Source organism: Myotis davidii, unplaced genomic scaffold (genome assembly GCF_000327345.1).
Source record: "Myotis davidii unplaced genomic scaffold, ASM32734v1 scaffold639, whole genome shotgun sequence".
Lineage (NCBI taxonomy): Eukaryota > Metazoa > Chordata > Mammalia > Chiroptera > Vespertilionidae > Myotis > Myotis davidii.
Genome location: NW_006290541.1, coordinates 1,082,896 through 1,090,500, shown reverse-complemented (window position 1 = coordinate 1,090,500; position 7,605 = coordinate 1,082,896).

The window sequence follows — 7,605 nt, the reverse complement described above, 5'->3', positions numbered from 1 at the left end:
CCCCCCCCCCCCCACCCCCCCCAAGCCTCTCCGTCTTTCCACCTAATAAAAACCCTCTACAAGATGCCTGCCGGTGTAATCAGAGCCTTGCAGGCTGCTCTCAGCTCTCAAAGCTCTTCCCAGGCTGCTCTGCAGAAGCAGCCTAGGCGGGAGGGAGATGGGGAAGTCATGTTGTCTCCAACACCAGCTGGCTCCTGGGGGTGACGGCTCCGCCTGCCCTCTGTGCACCCCCAGAAAAGAAGTCTGGCTTATTTACCATTTTAGAAAGTTAGACCTTTTCAAAGAGCTGCCCCAGGCAAAACATCCTTCCTTTCCCGTGTCTCTGCAACTAATGACTCTTGTCAGAAAGTTTTGACAGGGAGAGCTGTTCCGACAGCTGAGAGAGGATGCTGGGAGCCCGGCTGGCGCGCAGCCCGCGGAAATTGCTGGTCTGTGGGCTGCTGGCTCCGGGATGCCTGCTTCTCACAAGCAACAAGTTTGACTTTCTGGGTTGGTAATGGAAATGTCGGCAAGACTCCTGAGTTGGGGAAGTCTCAAAACGGGTGTCACTCTCTGGACATCAGATCATGGAGGAGGGCTTCGTGTTCAGGCTCCTGAAATACTTGAATTATTACAACAATAACAGTGGTGATGATGGCATCAGATTTAAAAGAAGATGAAACGACAGTATTTACACGTGCACCGTCTCATCACATCTCGAGGATGATGACAACGGGTAAATGTTTAAATGCGTCCTTGTATCTCAGAGGGGAAAAGCAGCTCAGAGAAGACAATGTGAAGAGGTTTTGTAGCTCGAGTCCCACCTGGGACTCAAACTCAGGGCTTTCTACCTCCAGCTACATCATGTTGCCTGTCATGGACCCCGGAGGACACTGGATGGGAGGCGCACAGGCTGGAGGTGGAGAACGTAATGCCGCAAAACCCTGTGACCCTGTGCAATGGACAAAGCAATGACTACACAGACCCTCATGGAGTAGAGAACAACAAAGCTAAAATTATGACTGTAGTAGCCTATTCCACATCCATTAGAACCACAGTTTTCAGAAAAATCTGGTGAGCTAGCGAGGGCTGGGATTAGAGTAGCTCCCCTTGGTGGTGAGGACACTGAAGTGGAGATTGCCTGGGAGACTTGAGGACGATCATAAAGTTGGTAGGCAATGCAGCTGACAGCATCTTGTTGCAACAGGAAACTGGGGGTTCTTCTTAAAGACAGACTGCTGGCTCCACACCAGACCTATCTACAGCATCAGAACATGTGGATTTTGAAGTAATTCCTCCAGGGGATTCTAATGCCACCGGCCCATGGCTAGATGGCTGGAACCTATTCATCACACCATCCTTCTTACATCAAATTCCAAAGAACGATGCTGGGGAGATGGGAAGGGAGAAAGCAGTGAGAAGGCATGCGACAGCCTTTCTCACTATCTGAGTGTGTTGTAAATCCTCACCCTCTCAGCTCCACTGGGGACCCCACATGGCTCATGAAGTCAAGCCCCCATTTCTCATGGTACTCGATACCTGAGATGTGCTTGGTTAATCTTTGTATACTTGAATCAAATAAAAGGAATTTCTCCCATTAACATACACTATTGACAATATAAACTCAAGCCTTCTGATTTTTTTTCAAGAGATGAATGACTCCAATGATAAGTAGATGACAACTTGTGACTATGAGCCATGCTATATTATTAGAGTGAAAAAGCCATGGCCTATAGATAAAGTTCCCCTTGACCACCCTTGTCTGCAGGTCCAGTCTGCTTCCCAGAGTTAAAGACTGTGATTAGTTTTAAGAGTACCAATTCAGAATTTGTCTTTTAAATATGAAGACGCACATATGGGATTATATATTTTGTGTGTATACAGCAGTGATGGCAAACCTTTTGAGCTCGGCGTGTCAGCATTTTGAAAACCTTAACTTAACTCTGGTGCCATGTCACATATAGAAATTTTTTGATATTTGCAACCATAGTAAAACAAAGACTTATATTTTTGATATTTATATTATATATTTAAATTCGATTTAACAAAGAAAAATCAACCAAAAAAATGAGTTCGCATGTCACCACTCTATCCACTGAGCCAAACCGGTTAGGGCAAGATTTCTTTATATATAAAGTCAATAGCATAATGTTGGCCCTGGCCATTGTAGCTCAGTAGGTTGGACACCACCCTGTGCACCTAAAGGTTGTCAGTTCGATTCCCAGTCAGGACACATGCCTGGGTTGTGGGCTCGATCCCCAGTAGGTTGATGTTTCACTCTCACATTGATGTGTCTCTCTCCCTCTCCCTTCCTCTCTCTCTAAAAATCAATAAAAGTATATTTTAAAAAGCATACTGCTTGTATTAGTTTGCAGTTTGTTTTTCCCTTCCATAGTAGGTCTGAGGCATCTTTTACCATCAGTTCATCCAGACCTATCACATTCTGTTACATGGCTGCACAGTGTTGGAAAGACTGACTTAACCAGCCTCTTTTGATGGACACCTAGGTTGTTTCCAATTTTAGAATTGACCATCTTTGAATGTTCTGCTTATTTGCTCATCTGTGAGTTTTTCTCTAACATAGAATAGAGAAGCTAATTTCCTGGGTCACAGATATATGCAAATTATAATTTTTATGTGTAACCTGAAATTTTCTCCCAGATGGTATTACCAATTTTTACCCCCCCTCCTTCCAGTAGTGTTTGAGAGCACCCATATCCTACAACTCATCAACACATGATATTGTCAGACTTTTAAGTTTTGAGATCTATGATTTTAAGTATGAGTGCGAACTTTACATAGGCTTCCATGGGCAAAGACTTTCAACTTGTTTCTAGAAACTTCCTGGAAAGGAAAGTGTGTCCTGAACATCTCCCCACCATGCCCATGTCTGATTCTATGCCACCTTCACAGGAGTTATTGATGTCATCGGTATCAGGGATGACCTATCCTCCCAGATCTTCTGAGAAGAGACTTGCTGATCTTATTTGATATGGAAGTAGAGGGAAGACATTTGCATATTTCATCTTTATTAGAATGTACAGCCCTAACTGGTTTGGCTCAGTGGATAGAGCGTCGGTCTGCAGACTGAAGGGTCCCAGGTTTGATTCCAGTCAAGGGCATGTACCTTGGTTGCGGGCACATCCCCAGTGAGGAGTGTGCAGGAGGCAGCTGATCGGTGTTTCTCTCTCATTGATGTTTCTAACTCTCTATCCCTCTCCCTTCCTCTCTGTAAAAAATCAATAAAATATATATTTTTTAAAAAAGAATGTCCATGTTGCTGCCTATACTGTGTTTTCTGAAAGTGGCTTGTCTTTGTAATCAATGAGAAGCTTAAAACAAAAACAAACATAACAGATACCCCTTTCTATTCCCAGGCACTGATCCAGACAAATAGAATCAAAGTCTCAGAGATGGGTCAAAGGAATCTGTACTTTTAAAAGTTTCCATTCTGGTCAGGTTGCTCAGTTGGTTGGAGTGTCGTCACATAAACCACAAAGGTTGTGTGTTCCATCCCTAGTCAGGGCGCATCCCGCAGGCAACTGATCAATGTTTCTGTTTCATATTGATGTTTCTCTCTCTCTTGCTCACTCTCTCTCTTCCTCTTTTTCTAAAATCAATAAACATCCTCAAGATATGAGGATTTAAAACCAAAGTTATAGCGCACTTATAAAGGCATGAAGCAGGAAAGCTTTGCAGCCAGGAATACCTGAGTTCAATTTCCTGGTCAGCTTCTGCCCAAGCTGGTGGCCTTGGGCAAGTACTCTAACTATCTAACTCTCTAGTGTTTGTCCCAAACCGTCGTGGTTGATGTCAGATGTGAAGCGCTGATTTATATCCAGCCATACAAATTAAAATAGACTCAAAACAAAACAAATCATGCTGTTTTTACCTGTTTCCATGGTATCCCTACTCCAAGCTGAAGCTCTGGGAAGTTATCTCCCCTGTCATCCCACCATCTGTGAAATCTGAACCAGCATAAAAAAGCACTCAGGTCTCCAAGTAACAGGAGTAGATTCAGATCTGCTAAGTTGAGAGGTAAGCAGCCATGGGAGATAGGAAGGAGCACATGCAGGTGAGACACAGCATAGGGCATGTAGCTTAGCGGTGAGTCCACAAGACCCAGAGTCTGTAGACCAAGGATGTAAGCACTTAATAACTTTGGGACTCGATACCACAATTTCCCCATCTGTGAGATGTGACAATAATGACCACATTGAGTGTGGTTGTCAGGATTATAGTAGATACTTCATATAAAACACTATCTAGCATAAAATGTGTTGTGATTATTATTATGACAACATGGGGATTGAACCTTGATGGCTCTTTGGGAGTCAATTGAAAGAGAAAAGGAAACCAACATGTAAAGATAGGTTGGCTGAATTTTAGGGAAAAGGTGAGAACTATGGTAGAGTAAGTGTCAGTGTCCTATGGCTGCTGTAACAAATGACCACAAACTTAGTGGCTTAAAGCAATGCACATTTATTATCTCACAGTTGTGGAAGTTAGAAGTCTAAAATGGCCTTACTGGCTAAAATCAAGGTGTTGGCAGGGCTGCATTCTTTCTGGAGACTCTAGAAGCTCCTGCATTCCTTGGCTCATGACCCCTCTTTCTATCTTCAAAAACAGCATTATAATAAGCATCACCTCCAAAAATGTCCTCATGTCATGACAACATGTTAGGTGTGTACTATGTGACAACATGAGGGACCCAGATGAATGAGGTAGGCACCAAACGATACACTGAGTCGAGAGGCATTGTATCTCAGCCTTAGATGTACTCTGTTGCCCCAGTGAGAAATATATATTAGATACTTATGAAGAATTGCCTCATAGGTGGGGCTCAGGATGAGGGCAGAGAGGTACATGGATCTTTTGGTAGTTATTCCAGGGAGCCTGGTGGCCACGGTTCTATATCCTGGAAGATAAGGTGGGGCAGGATGGTGAGAGAAGCACAGCCTTGAGCTGGCTGCTGAGGGTGGGCTTGTGGAAGGAGACAGTGGTCTTTGAGATAGAAGGCCTTCTAGAAGAGACATACTCGAACTTTGGAGGTTGTGGAAGCCTCTTAATAGCTCTACAACTCTGTGCAAGGGACACTCATTTGCTGCTCAAGGCATGATGCTTAAGCTCTTCTTAACTCTCCTGGGGCTAATCGAGTGTGTGTGTGTGTGTGTGTGTGTGTGTGTGTGTGTGTGTGTGTGTGTACTAGCATGGTTAGCAGAGAAAAGGAGAAATGGGATGTCAAGAAAGCCCCATTTGAGAAAAGAGTAATCACATATAGAAAAGAAAGCCCATCTGCTGAGTAAGGAGCTGTTTTTTTCAAAAATCCCACAGCAGAGGAGAGAACTCTAGCCTGCTGCAACCTGCCTTCTGTGCTTTATCCTGTTGAGTCTTCCATCGGCCTTAGCCAGTACCATCTTTATGTCACAGGTGAGGAAACTTCAACTTAGGTTAGGAACTGCACTCAGGGAGACTGGTGAGAGATAAGATTGGGTGAGATTATACAAGAACTTCAGGGCCAATGAAGGACTTTGGATTTCCGGTGCAATGCAATGGGAAACTGTTGACCAGCCTTGAGCAGTGGATTGCCAAAGCATGGTTCTGGCTGCTGTGCGGTCTTGAAATGCAGTGGGAGTGAGTGGGCACAGAGAGGCCAGCCAGAGGGCTATTTAGTATTCCCCATGGAGCAAGAGAGTGGCTTGGGCCAGCATAATGAGACAATTTTAGATATATGTTGAAGATAGACTGCTTATGGAAAATTTTTTCCAACTCCAAAGTACTCTGGAGTTATTCGCTGGGTGAATAAAGTGGTGGACATGGGAACTGAGGAAGGGACACCTTTGATGGTGGCACAGACTCATGGAATATAATCTGAGTGACGGCGAGTCTCCTGTGCAGACAGTATCCCAGGAGATGCTTCTCTGCAAGGAAACCTCCCAGCCCACAAAGACCTAAACTTTCAAGGATGGAAATTGATCACATTCAAATATCATCTCTTCTCTAGAACTCTACAGACCCCAAACTCTTTCTAGAGCAGGAAGTAAAAGGCCATGATCTTGATTTGGGAGATGGATGGGGGAAGCACAACACCTATTGAACTCCGCCTGGTTTACACACTCCCAACTTCTGACCTAATCCTCACACTCATGAAACTTTGGCATGCTGCCCTGGCTCTGTGGACCAGAAAGGTGAAACTCAGGGATTCTAAGATCTTGAGTGAATGGCAGGGTTAAGATCTGAATCTGCTTCTATATCCAAAGCACAAGCAGTCGTTACCACAACATACCGTGATATGCAAGGGGCGAAGGGTTCTAAAGTGGTGATGTGTGTGTGGGTGCTGGCGGTGGGAAGCCTTGAGGATCATTAGGATATTATAGACCATTCTAGTCCTGATCACACCTGCACCTGGCCCAAGTTTAGGTGTGACTTATTGACTGAGACCCAATGGTAGATCAGAGCTGACACATTTCTCATCAACACTAATGTGCATTAACATGGATAGGGCAATTTTGGAGGCCTTTGGGAAGATACATAAAGGGAGAAAGAAATAGAATTTCACCAAGAGTTTTCTTGATTTCAGAATCTTTTGGCAATAGCATTTGCTGGTACTTGAGCTCTTCCCTGGGACAAGGACAGCTTGGGGTCTCACTGGGCCTTAAAAAGGGTTGAGAGGAGGATGCTCAGAGCAGGGTGGTCATGGGAGGAGGGGCCTGGATGCAAAGTGCTCACCGATCTGCCCCTTGCTGCTTGCAGCCCCTCGCAGTGGAATTACAGGTAATAAGGTAGAGCTGATGTTAATGGTTTATGACACGAATTCATTTTGAGAACTATATGCTTCACCCATCGCTTTTATTTTTCAATTTGGATCTGTTGGGTATTAATAGCTTTGGGGCTGTGTTTTCCATTTTAATCTTGCTTTTTCTCATTTCCAAGTAGATTCCTTCTTTCAATTTACACAAACATTAAACCTTCATTTCCTGCAGCCCCACACTCCCCGCTCTGTCGTTCTCTCTGATGACCTTGTGATAAAACTTTTCTTTAGTGTGGAAACTTTCCTCAAACGAGGCCTACCTTTCCACACCCACTGGCCATCATTCCTTGATGTTTTAGCCACACTTGGTTACTTGTAGTTTCTCATAGACATGACAGTTGGGGCTGCAAGGAAGAGATGATTTAAATCAATAGGAGCTTAAAATAGACAGGCCTCTAATATCTCACATAATAAAATGCCCAGAGGTGGTCAGTCCTAGGGCTGGTTTATTTGAAGGCACTATGACCTCATCAAGGTTACAGGTTCTTCCCATCTTTCTGCTCTGTCCTTCTTAGCATGTAGGTCTTCCCCCTCCCAACTTATCTTCTCATCACTGTGAGAAACCTGGGCAGCTTCAGGTATCTTGTCCTCCACAGGAAGGAAGGGGACTTTTTTCTTTGTCTATTTCCTTTTTAGGGGCACACCATTTCTCTCAGAAGCTCTCCCATTAGTCACCACTGAACCTCATGCCTAACCCAGTCACTGCATGACCTTGATTGGCCCAGAGAAATCATGACTCATTTCTCAGGGCTGGGCATTGTCCTCCCTGAGCTTGGTGCTGGCAGATACCTGAACAGGTGCTGAGGGGCGGGCGG